At 41.9% G+C, this 13,666-nt stretch overlaps 1 protein-coding gene across 1 annotated transcript in view; it reads right to left on the minus strand.

Annotated features, from left to right (window-relative positions):
* The window catches only part of syn3 (synapsin III), a 133,704-nt gene that overhangs the window by 33,918 nt on the left and 86,120 nt on the right, over positions 1 to 13,666 (minus strand). The window lies entirely within an intron of this gene.

Raw genomic sequence — 13,666 nt, forward strand, 5'->3', positions numbered from 1 at the left:
ACCTCAGTGGGCGGAGCCAAAGAACCACAGTTTTTCTGGCTAAGTAACACTAGACTGAAGCTCAGTGAAAAAGACAAGAGGTAAGAGAGGAGGAAGCTAATATTATGAAGCCTAGCGCTCTGCTGCTAACTGAAAAAATACAATCTATCATACTAAGTTATCTAGGTTAGCTAGTTAGCTAGCTGACCTTCAAGTTCAAACTAGCCATACTAGCCTATAGTTAGCTAGGTAAGCTAGTTAGCTAGCTGCTGACCTTCAACATCATGACAGAATGAAAAAATAAATCATTACCATTTATATTTTTATTGATATTTTGACCAGAGTTTCTTCTTTGCTGTTCAAGTTTGCCAGTTAGCTAACTTGCGCTCTGTGATTCTTTGGCTCCGCCCACTGAGGTTTAACTCAACCAATCAGATTATTTCTGCCTGTGAGAAATGCTTGTAGAATTGTAAAACTGCTTCAGGATCAGCTACAGACCTGCAGCAGGTGGGGATTCAGTGTCTTGCTGAAGGACTCAGCAGGGCGGATGTTTGTGGACATGAGGGTTTGAACTCCTCAGACAGAAGTCCGGTTCCTCTGACTCACCGAGCCGCTCTGCTGCCATAGAACCAAATCAAACATCCGTCAGCAGCATGAGAAACAAGCGAGCAAAGAAAACAGGCTGAATGTTTCTGAAGATCGTGTCACATTTAACAGGTCAGTGGGCTGAGCGACTCCCACAGCTCCTGGTTAACTGACCGTCACTCTTTGATAACAAGTCAGATCGTGCATGAAAGCAAAATCCTTCATTCTGAGAACCTGTTATGTCAACAACACAAGAGGAGAATAATATTTCTGCAGTACATCCCCTCAGTTTGTGAGTGAAATGGAGAAATGCTGATCATTATCCTCCTCTATCCTGCATTAATGCTGCAGCTAAATCTTTCTTCCATGTTCTACAGCTGAACCAAAATATTTCTGTTTTTTTGGTAATAGTATACTGTAACTCTTATGTCTTTCACCCAGCCAGATACCAGACCATTCCTTGAAAATAAAAAATAATTTGATTTTCCAAACAATTATCCACATCTTCCAAACACAACTCTTGGTGTTGGAGCCAAAGTGCAGCAGTCGCTAAGCAAGCCTGCAGTAAAAAGTGAGACTTCTCCATATCTCCATATCCTTCATATGAAACTTTTACGTCATAATTTTAATGGGTGTTTGCTTTGACAATATGTTAATGAGAAGGTGGGTGAACAAAACATTTCAAAAGTCAGCTGTCTTTCAGGCTGTGAAGTCTGAAGTTGACAGCGGACGAAGTGTGTTTCCTGTCGCTTAGACTACATTTACAGTCAGCTGCACTCTGGGAAATATTCTCTGGCTTGACAAAGTTTCATGCCACATGACGGAGAAAATTACAGCCTGCCACTGCATGAACGAAACGCCACAAACTTTGTATAAAAACTCAAAAATACAATCCTGAGCAGAGAGGAGAGTCAGAGGTCTTTGCTCAAACAATGAAGTCTGTTGTGCTTCACCTGTGAGCCTCGCAGTCCACGCCCAGCAGGCCTTACACAGCTTCATATTCTCCTAATACACTGTGAAAGCCCAAAGCTCAGCCAGGGCCAAAGTCTAAAATGGTCTAATGGGTTTATAAGTTTAGAGGCTGGAGACAAATTAAAGCAGTGGAGTGGAGCAGGTGCATTCTGAATTTCTACATTCAGGAACCGCAGGACGCCGACACACTCGCTCGAAACTCACGGGGTAAACTTAGAGAGATATGAAGAAATGTCTCTGATAAGATGCAGTGAAAGCAGAGAAGAAGAGTCAGCAACTTTGTGCCAGCGGAAGAAGGGAAGCGTTCTGCAGAGCGCATGCATACCGCCGCGGCTCAGCCCGACCGTCAGCGCCGCCGCTGGCTTCAATTAAGTCATGGCACACAGGGCGAGGCGAGGAGAGGCGAGGCGAGGCGAGGAGAGAGAGAGAGAGGAGGAACATCAAGGAGGGAAATGTTTTGGAGCGGCTGGATGTGGCAAACCAGCCGCTATTTATACCAGCAGCAGCAGCAGGCAGCGGAGCCGGGTGGAGCTGAGCAACACGTTACAGCAACGTTACTTTACCAGTGAGGAGTAATGAGTGAATATTTCAACTTCAGTCATTATATTACAGTTGACAATTATAAGAAATTAGTTCTTTCTTTTGTTATCACGCCTTCTAAATATTAAATTGATGTTGAATTAATCCAAAACTACTGTGTATCCCACCTGCATGCCCAAATTAGTTTTTCTCACAGTTAGCTAGCTTAGCAAACTAAGCTAGCTTAGGTAAGAAATAGTAGAAAAATACTTTATCTGGGTGTAAGTATTCTCATTATTTACAGCAAAATAATGACCTTTGGACACTGGACATCAGGCGGGAACAGTAGATTAGAGTTTTAGTTCTACAAATATTTCTCAAAGGCGGAAATAATCTCATTGGTTGAGTTGAACCTCAGTGGGCGGAGCCACAAAAACAGTTTTGAAGTGTAAATTAGCTAACTAGCAAACTTGAATGCAAACAAAGCAACTCTGGTCAAAATATAAATGAAAAAAAGTCAATAACCTCTTTTTTCATTGATCAGAAACACCTTCAGCTAGCTAACGATTTATTGACATATCGGGCCGATATTGACCTTTCAATGAAATTGGATATCAGCCAGTCATTGTTGTCCACTGATATGACAGAGGTGAGGAACTGATTTTCCCCAACAGGACAGGAGAGTCTGGCTGTAAAACCTGCAATGAAACCTGCCTCACCCTGATTTAAAAAGCTGCTAACCCTAAAATAATTCCATTAATCTGGGTTTTAATGGAGAGTTTTAGTGTCCCGTGATGATTTAAATGCTGTTTCAGAGGCTTTTCCACCCTGATGAGAAGACAAATCTGAGGGAAACACTGAATACTTGTAATATTTTGGATTTTATAGAATGAAAATGATAAATTTTAAAGATACTGAATATCGGCACAACATATTGGCTCTGCAGCTTCAATCCAAAAATATCAGTATTGGTATCAGCATTCAAAAACCCATTTTGTTCAAACCTTATCACAAACAGAGGAGGGATTGGGCTTTGGCACTCAAGATAAAACTGACTTTCATTAATATGAGGCACAGACAGTTGCACAAGCTCAACAAAGTTACTTATTTCTAATTAAAATTCAAACTGTAATCACTTTCATGAGAAGAAGGAGCCGATACAATGCCAGGCTGTAAGAGGCTAACAGGAGCCGAGGGGACTGGATCGGGGGGGAGAGTTCAGCCTCCACACTTTAACAAAGGCTTTGTTATTGTAACTTATCTAAACACCGTTATGAATTTCTTAACAGCTAAAAAAACTAATTTCGTAATGCAGGCTGTGTGTTTCCATGCTGTGAATAAATGTTTGTGTGGAGTCTCTCGTCTGGGTGCGGGGGGATTCCGGCCGTAAAAATAGATGTGGGATGAGTCGGCTCCTACGGCGGTTTGTCCGGTGAACCGCGGTCAGCGACGGCCCACAAGCCCACACCCTCCGGTCTGAGGCGGGTAACACTCATCCACCAACAGAGAGGGTGAGCCTCCAAAATAAGACTTTTTAAAGGACCAATCCACCCAAAAGCTGTCAAAAAAACAGCTATTGGCGATGTACGTTGCATTCTTGGCTCCATTCAGTAGTTTGTTGTATTTTTTACAATGGAGTTTGATATGAGAAAATGTTTCAGGATGTAAAACATCAGCGGTAAACGTCAGGTTTTGGTGTCAGTCCCTCAGAATCAAAGAGCGAGGGCTTCTTTCTAGAGCCGCCATTTTGCACCGAGAGACGTTCAGCAATCATACAGGGAGAAATCCATCGTAGAAGAGGAGAGAGACCAGTTTCTCCACCACAGGAGCAGGAGAGAGACCAGAATGCACTGCAGCAGAGAGACAGGCTGAGGGTTTGAGTGAAGGGGTGCGGCTGCGATCATAAAGACGAAGAACCAACAGCTGAATGATCGCACTTTCAAGCTTTTTCTATGACCACCTTTGATTGAGAGCAACAAGTTCAGGCCTGTTCTCTGGAGCTTGTTGAAAGGAATTCTGGGAAACGTAGTAAATCACTAACTGCTGTAGGAGTAGACGAGGAAGGTTGAGGGAAAGTGGGTTCACCAAAAAAGTAAATTCCAACTCTTGGAATGGAATAACTCCTGGAATGAGCTGAACATCACAAACTGATATCTAACATGATATAATACATAATTCATTTTCAAATTGAATACACTTATAATATAGCCTAGGGCTGCAACTAACAATTAGTGTCATTATTGATTAATCTATTGATTATTTTTTCGATTAATCGATTAATCATTCAGTCTATAAAATGTCAAAAATAATGACAGACGCCCATCACAAGTTCCCAGAGCCCAAAGTGAGAAAATCAGCAAATCTTTGCTTTTGTGCAGCTGCAACCAGCAAATGTTTGCTATTTTTATAAGTGACTAAAACAATTAATCAGTTATCAAGATTAGAATCGATTAATTTTCTGTTGATCGACTAATCATTTCAGCACTAATATAGCCTTTTTATTGTGTTTTCTACCACAGAAACATCCTACTTCAGTTGACGTCTTCGGTGCTAAGCGGTCATCGCTGTGATGTTTTGTTCTTGCCAGAGATCTATATTTCAATAATCAATTATACCACTAAAACAAAACTCTTCTCTGAGCAAAGGTCTTAAGATCAGTCATAACTTTCATTATACCCTATAATCTGCTTCAGTTTCCAGCCAGACATCATGTTGTAAGTGTAGGTATCAGATTCCTCAGATGGTTTTTGGATTGAAACTCATCCGCTTCTCACAACACAAAGGGTTAAAACCAGGGACAGTGACAGGGGGGATTCCAGCAGTATGACATCATCTCTAAATTTAACCCCGCTGTGATGTCATCTTCCTGTGGACCCCGACGCCCTCGACCTCTGACCTGCCGGTGAGTCACGACCCCCCCCCCTCCCCTCCCTCCCACACCTTCCCTCCGCTGCTCAGGCTTCTGGGAAACGCTGTTGTTTTACAGTTAGAGGAAGAAACACTGGTGCAGTTTACAGTGCAGATGGACTCTACTTGAAGCAGATTAATGTGATACTTAGAGAGCGATAACACACCGGTCAAAGGGAAACAAACTAAGTACACACACTTCACACTTGATGCCCTTTCCTCAAAACAGATTATCCATGAGATTGATGCTTGTTTTGGTATTTAGTCTCCATGTTTTCTGTAGGCAAACATGGAGAGTCTGGCATCAAGTTTGTAAAGACAGATCTGCTGTCTGTTGATATTAAAGTGGTCATTTGTTTTTGTTTTATTTAGTCTCCGTCTCTGTCCCTCAGCCTCACTGCTGTGGTGTTTCTGCACTGCTCTTCCCACAGATAACCTGTCAATCAAACAGTGTGGGCGGAGCTTGGATTTTCTGTTGATGCAGTTTGAGTTTCTCTTTTCTTTGTCTGTTCTATCGCCGCTGAAATACGTTTATTTACATGAAAATGTCACAGATTATTTAAAAGGAATAGCCAACTAAAATATGTAATTCCTCATTAAAATGTATTTTTTTGTCATTGTTGGTGTAAAAACCAACATGAAAATGAGAATCTGAAGTGGTTTCTACGCTGAGAAAAGCCGATCAGTCGATTTCTCCGTTTTGCTGCGGATTAAAAACGACTTTCACACGTCAGAGTGGGAAATCCAATCAGAAGTCGACCTCAACACGCCGCTCTCTCTCTCTCTCTCTCTCTCTCTCTCTCCAGTGTAGAGTGAAGCTCGCTCGCCCAGCAGCTCTCTGAACTGTTTCACTATAGAAAAGTAGCAGCAGCCAAAAGCTCCATTTTATTACAGTTACTGAATGATACTAAATAAGAAAATTAACATTTCTAACTGGACGGAGCGTCCCTTTAACATGCAAATGACCTGGACTGGACTGTGTGCAGGAGGCGGTCAACAGGAAAGCTCTATGTGACCAAACCAAACAGATATTTTCCTGCGCTCAGCATCACACCCCTCTCCCCCTCTCCCCCTCTCCCTCTCTCCCCCTCTCCTCCTCTCAGGCTTCCCTCAACCATAAGGAATTCCTCTGAGTTATTTCCATGCTGTCATGTGCCGCTGCTCATGGCGAGGCCCGCTGTCTCTTTGTCTCATGCCGTAATACAACATAGTCATTTTGTGGGGTTTTCTGACCGCACACACACACACACACACACACACACACACACACACACACACACACCAAATATGTCCAGCAGAGCGGAGCGGGGGAGCGGAGAGCGCTGTGGAGAGCGCTGCGGCGGCGTTTGGCCCGGCTGAGGAGGAAGTTACTGACCGTTCATCATATTTTATTGCAGAGGCAGGAGGCGGGTGGGGGGGTCCCATTGTGAGCAGGACCACAGGTCAGGGCCGGGTTTGTGTTTCCCGCTCTGATGTCTTAATTCAACTTCACATGACAGGCGGACTGGACTGGAAAAGACAGTTTGGAAAGGAGAACTGGCTAGGAAAATGATAGAAGAACTGTCTGTCCTCTACTGTATCAGAGTTAGAGGCATTCATGAACTGAAGTGAGAATAATGGTAAACTCCAAGTCTCAAGTCAAGTCCCAAGTCTAAATGTAGATTACCAAGTCAAGTCCAAGTCAAGTCCATGTCATTAATGTCAAGTCTCAAGTCTAAATGTAGAACAGCAAGTCAAGTCAGAACAAATCAAGAGTCCAGTATCAATTTAATATCTTAAAGAAAACTAAATATCTAGGACTTTTCAATGCAATATGGTTTTAATAGGATAAAAACTTGGTAAGAGCATCATGAGTTTGATTTCTAGAATCAGTTTCAACTTCAATAAATTCAATCATTCCATACAAATTCAGAAAACAGAATTTAAATTCAGTCGTCCGCTGGAACAAATCTCATCACTTTCAATCTAAGTCATTTACACAAACACAAGATCTCAAGTCAAGACTTTAGAAACCTTTTCAAGTCATCAAAGTACAAGTCAGAGTCAAGTCCCAAGTCACCAGAACCCAAGTCAAGTCAAGTCTCAAGTCTTCTCTTCATGCATCAAGTCAAGTCTCAAGCTATTCAAACTGTGACTCGAGTCCAAGTCATGTGACTCGAGTCCCCACCAGTGTCAGTGTGAGGAGAGTTCAGGCTGATGAAAGAGTTTGCAGGCTTCACATCACTTCCTGGTTAACTGGGAGGAGAACGGCGTCCAAACAGCTGATATGTGACTGTGCTGACAGCTCAGATACCAGAGCAAGAAATCAGCCTCCCTTTCTTTTAAAAAGATAAAAGCAGCGATGATAACTAAGGGCGTCTCATACCATGTAACTCCAAACTCTACGAACTAGTAATCCCTTAAAATACCCTTACATTTACATTAATTCACCCCTTAATTCATGGAAAATCCCCTTAAAATTAATTAAGGGCGTTATTAATGGAGGAGATCCCATCAAAACCTCCTTAAACTCCCCTTAATCTTGACTCCCTACTTCATAATTTCATGTAAAATTCAGGGAGACAGGAACTTTCCATTAATAACTCATTAATAACCTGTAAACCTGGACAAAAGGCATGAAAAATCCCATAATTTCTAGTGTCTCTGTGAATCAACTCATGAATAAATTCCTTAAAAACCCATGATACTAACCTTACTTTATTACAGCTGTTATTTTTAGAAATTAAGGACATTTCAGGGATAAAATTAAGGGGTTTAGTTTTGTAGTTTCGTCGTTTATTCAGGCTGACTGGAAACTCTGCATGAACGTGTCACACCGACCCTCGACTGTCTCACTGGAGTGTTTGTGATGCAGCGTCCCGTCTGACACCTCCGCTCTGTGTGGGTGATGAGGCTGCGTGACGCACTTTGGGCTGCGTTCAACACCCGGCGCGTTCTGATCGGTTTCTCTGAGCTCTGCAGCGTTTCCTCCTTCAGTTCAGCTGGTTTGTCCAGGTGAGAACGATGACCTTTGACCTCTGGTGGCAGCGAGAGCCTCAGTCCTCTAACAAGAGAACTGCGGTGCGGTTCCTTAATCCGACCGACTACAGGAAAATGGCCCGAAACGCAAGGGATTATGGGTAGAAGGAGACGGATGCAGGTTCCTCATGGAAAGCCAAGCAGAACAAAATGAAGTCTGGACTGATGCTCATATTCAGCTGCTTCTTCATGTGCTCTGAACTGGTATGAACACCACAGAAGAAGAGAGTTTTCGAAAACGACGGCTGTAGTGAAGATTCAGGAGACTTGGATTATGCTGCAGAGCTGTATGGAGGAACTTTATGGATATTTTTTTTTTCTTTTTTGCTCTTTTTGGAACTCTAAAGATCGGTCCCCATAGACTTCAGTTGTTTTGGAGAAGATGTGCTGGCAGCCTCCCTGTGTGTGGAATTTAATGGAATTCAGTTCAGTCTCCTGTCATTCCAATTCAATTCACATTCTGTTTCCTTACAGCTGGGAGACTTTCACACTGCAACTGGTGGGGACTCGAGTCACATGACTTGGACTCAAGTCCCAGTTTGAATAGCTTGAGACTTGACTTGATGCATGAAGAGAAGACTCTCTCTTTATGACCGGAGAGCCGAGGTGAACCGTATTCTCAAGTCGGAAACTTCCATCCCCTGGTTTCCCCGTGGGAACCTGAACGCAGCACTTCACTCGTCTGACGTGAAATCTACAATGGCATTTTGACTAGTCACAATGGTAATTCAAGATATCTCCAAAATAAGATCTGTCTAGTCAAAATTACTTTTAAGATATCCATAACTTGTTTGTAGATTTTGTAGATATCTTAAAAGGACTTCTGACTAGTAAGAACTCCAATTTGAGAAATCTCCACTTTAGTTTTGACTAGTCATCACTCCAGTTCAAGATATGTACAAGTGTATTTTTTTACTAGCCATGTCTTAGTTCCAGATATCAAAATAGATAATTTAGATATCTTTAATCATGAGGAATTCAAGATATCTTTAATTGAAATTATGACTAGTCAGAACTAAAGTGAAGATATCTTGTATTTGAGTCATGACTAGGCATATTTTCAATGGAGATATCTGGAATTCACATCTCAGTCAAAACAGAATTGTAGATATCTTTAATTGGAGATACCATACAACTTAATGGCAAAAATAACTTAATCATAACTTAATCTTACTAGTCAAACTGTCATTACAGATATCTTAAAGTAGCATTTTAACTAGTCATCAATGAATTACAGATATGTGTAATGTGAATCGTGATGCCTGCCATCGTCCGTCTGTCCCACTTCAGCAGAGCAGCATGTGGGCCGTCGTGCGCCGGGTGAGTCAGGTTTGGTCCGTCTCCCTCGGCGACCGTCTCTCCCGCCGGTGATATCTGTCCTTTTCGCCTCTTCCTGTGTGTCTCCAGTGGGATGAAAGGTATTTCCTCTGAGTCACCGCTCCGCTCGCCTTTGTCATCAGAGCCTCGCCGGCCTGAAACGCTCCGCCGCACAATGAGCCGCCCGCTGCCCCCCCTCCTCCCCCCATCCTCCCCCCGGCAACAGGCCGTCTCTACACTCGGTACTTTTGGAGATGAAGTGCACTTTGCTCTGCATTATGCTTACAGTACATTGGCCTACTTTGGCGACATCATTTCCACAGGGTCCTGCCTTTTTTTTTTTTTTTTTTTCCCGTGGATCGGGTCACGGTGACAAGCTGTGACAGACACACAACCAGAACAGTCTGGAGACTCGCTTCCTTTTTATCTTGTCCCATTTCTGACAGAAGGGTGTAAGTAGAGCAGTTACACACAGCTTGGTGTGAAACAGGGAGCCGGGTTATGTTTCACCTTAAATTAGACAAAATCAAGTATAGCCTGAAACACTGGAAAAATAAATTTAATAGAACTTGGTCACCCTTTCTAAAATACTAGACAGTCTGGATACCTCCTGAACATAGCTTAACCATCTTGAAAATTGAGTATTAATTGTGTATTTAAGATTTTTATTTATTTATGGGCAAGTGGGAGGGCGGAGTTGGGAGATTTTCATCTATTTTCTTCGATGTCTTTGTTTTTTGTTTCTGTATAAGAACTGATATATCCCGTTTTCATTTGAACTTGCTAATAACAGTCTCTCTCCTCTTCTACGATGGATTTCTCCCTGTATGATTGTTGAACGTCTCTTGGTGCAAAATGGCGGCTCTAGAAAGAAGCCCTCGCTCTTTGATTCTGAGGGACTGACACCAAAACCTGACGTTTACCGCTGAGGTTTTACATCCTGAAACATTTTCTCATATCAAACTCCACTGTAGCTGCTGGAAATATCTGGAGGTGACGTCACCTCGTCTACGATTGGCCGGTTATCCACCAAGAAGAAAAACACAACTAACTACTGGATGGAGCCAGGAATGAAAAGTTCATCACCAGTAGCAGTTTTGAAGTGTTTTAGGGGAATTTTTCCTATAAATGAGGCTGTGATCCATCAGTTTGCTTCATACCTTCTGTCTGATTCATGCTCTTATCATTGTGGATGGAACTGAGGAATGCAGCTGTTTCCTTATCAGCACAGAAAACATGTAAAAATTCACCAACTGGATCATTTCAGAAGCAGAATCAGTGACTAACACATTTTTATAGACTTGCTTTTACGTGATATCGTCTTTTTATCGTGTTTTATCTTAATCTTATCTTAATTTTATCTCACTTTCATTTATTTAATCCTTACTGTTTATTTTGGGTTTCATTTTACGGTAATCCTACTAGTTTATTGAATGTTGCTCTTCTCCACCTCCGTCCTCCTCTCTGAATCTAATCCCTGTTTATTATCGTTTCATTGCTTTTTAAATTAATTTTGAGTATTCTGCTTTTATTCTGACTGTCAAAGCACTTTGTAAAGTCTGTTTTTAAACGTGCTATAAAAATAAAGTTATTGTTATTATTACCGTTTCTTTCGATCACCGTCCGCCGCCGTTCTGTGAGTCGGACCCTTTCTGTTTTCACGAGACTCGTTCTGACGCACAAGAGGTACAGATGTGACTCGACCTTTCACACTCCACGATCCACTCGCTGACTGCAGAGTGTCACAAACCTGTTGATTCAGACTTCAGGCTGGAAGCTGAAACAACACCTGACCGGTCTTTATGAACGGTTCACAAGCCGCCGCTCAGCTGACGAGTTTCCTCTGGTCGCCTGTCGCTGTGAGCGTCCGACCTGCGGAGCTTCATGATGCTGCAGCTCTGATAACACACAGGACTGCAGCTTCATGATGCTGCAGCTCTGATAACACACAGGACTGCAGCTTCATGATGCTGCAGCTCTGATAACACACAGGACTGCAGCTTCATGATGCTGCAGCTCTGATAACACACAGGACTGCAGCTTCATGATGATCCTTTTCCACAGCGCTGCTCTTATCTGCTGGACAGCGACCAGACGTTCCTTGATGTACCTGAACGCACCGCTGAACAAACACCGGCTGATTTGATGTGAGGTAACAGTGTAACAGTGTAACAGTGTAACAGTGTAACAATGTAACAGTGTAACAGTGTAACAATGTAACAGTGTAACAGTGTAACAGTGTAACAGTGTAACAGTGTAACAGTGTAACAATGTAACAGTGTAACAGTGTAACAGTGTAACAGTGTAACAGTGTAACAGTGACAGGATGAAAACACGGTGAGTCACGAATTCTTGATGAGCGTTTGAGTCACGAACAACGAGGAGCGGAAACTGAACCGTCATGACAACGCTCAGGTTTAGTTCTGCTGCTGAACACTGTGGATCCACTGTTTTCATCATTATCTGAACTTTATCTTTCTAATTATAGAGAGAAAAAAACATTGTTTAAAAGATTGTTTTTGCAAGTTGATTTCTTTGTTGTATTATCTGTAACTTGATGTGTGTTTAACTGCTGCTGTCTTGGCCAGGTCTCTTGCAAAAGAGATTTTTAAATCTCAATGAGACTTTACCTGGTTAAGAAGGTAAAATAAATAAAAAAACAAAAAGCAAGAGATAAAAAAGCAAGTGATTTAAAAAAAGCAGTCAGTAAAAGTGTTACAAACTGGCCAACAAATGACAGTTGCCTACGATCCTTTAAAAAACAACATTTGTTTCTATTCTTCGCAATCAAACATGTTATAGAAGGAGTCACTTTTTTTCAAATGTTGAAAATCTCATTTTGAAATAAAACTCCTCAGTTTCAAATCAGACGTTTGAACATTTGAGCACTTACAAGCTTATCAACGCCATGCAGAAGTGGGGACTCGAGTCACATGACTTGGACTCAAGTCACAGTTTTAGTTGCTTGAGACTTGACTTGATGCATGAAGAGAAGACTTGAGACTTGACTTGACTTGGGTTCTGGTGACTTGGGACTTGACTCTGACTTGTACTTTGATGACTTGAAAAGGTTTCTAAAGTCTTGACTTGAGATCTTGTGTTTGTGTAAATGACTTAGATTGAAAGTGATGAGATTTGTTCCAGCGGACGACTGAATTTAAATTCTGTTTTCTGAATTTGTATGGAATGATTGAATTTATTGAAGTTGAAACTGATTCTAGAAATCAAACTCATGATGCTCTTACCAAGTTTTTATCCTATTAAAACCATATTGCATTGAAAAGTCCTAGATATTTAGTTTTCTTTAAGATATTAAATTGATACTGGACTCTTGATTTGTTCTGACTTGACTTGCTGTTCTACATTTAGACTTGAGACTTGACATTAATGACATGGACTTGACTTGGTAATCTACATGTAGACTTGGGACTTGACTTGAGACTTGTGCCTCAAGACTTGAGACTGACTTGGGACTCGAACAGAGTTGACTTGGTCTCACCTCTGCTGCCGTGCAGAACACAGCAAGCCTCCCATCTGGACTGTGTTGTGGGACTGGCAGGTGCTCTGAACACTGAGGAAAGTGTTAATGAAGGAGCGTTAAGGGTCAGAGTTCTCTGACCTGATTATTCCTGTCTTGGTTATATAACTGTTGGTTGCGTCAAGCCTCAACTAACTCTCCTCCGCCTCTCAGATAAGCCTCTGCAGCGATAACACCGCTCCGCTCGGCTCCACCAACACTTATAGAAAAAAAAGGAGAAAAGAAGGTTTGGGCTTAATTGGATAATTTGACTGATTATGACCTGCAAGAAACTGGAGGGACCAAATCTTTGGACTGAATGAGGCTGAGTGTTGAATTTAAACCTGTTATCAGCTGCAGGTTCTGTTGCTTGTTTCATTGAGGCTCTTTTTTAGGCACTTTAGGCTCATTTTCCTCCATGCTGAACTCATGGAAGCTGCCATGAAACACAAAAACACAAAATAAACAGCATCTGAAAGGGAACTTTGACCCTTAATGCCCCTTCATTAACAGTTTTCATCAGAGTTTAGAGCGAAACTGTCTGATTACAAGCATGGTGCTGCAGACTGACGGGAAACAAGAATTCACCTCTGAGCCCAAAATAAAAAAAATGGAGGAGGAAATCTAATTAAACACAACTTGACAACCGGCTGCATCCTGTGTGTTACTAACAGAGAGAGAGACAGAGAGAGAGAGAGAGAGAGAGAGAGAGAGACAGAGAGGGAGAGACAGAGAGAGAGAGAGGACAGAACATGATAATGGAACAATGAGACAGAAAATACAAAAAAGTGTTTTTATCAAAATAATTACATTTCCCTTTCCCTTTTTATATGCATACTTTCATATACCATT

The sequence above is a fragment of the Centroberyx gerrardi genome, chromosome 24 (genome assembly GCF_048128805.1).
Source record: "Centroberyx gerrardi isolate f3 chromosome 24, fCenGer3.hap1.cur.20231027, whole genome shotgun sequence".
In the NCBI taxonomy this organism is placed as follows: Eukaryota; Metazoa; Chordata; class Actinopteri; order Beryciformes; family Berycidae; genus Centroberyx; species Centroberyx gerrardi.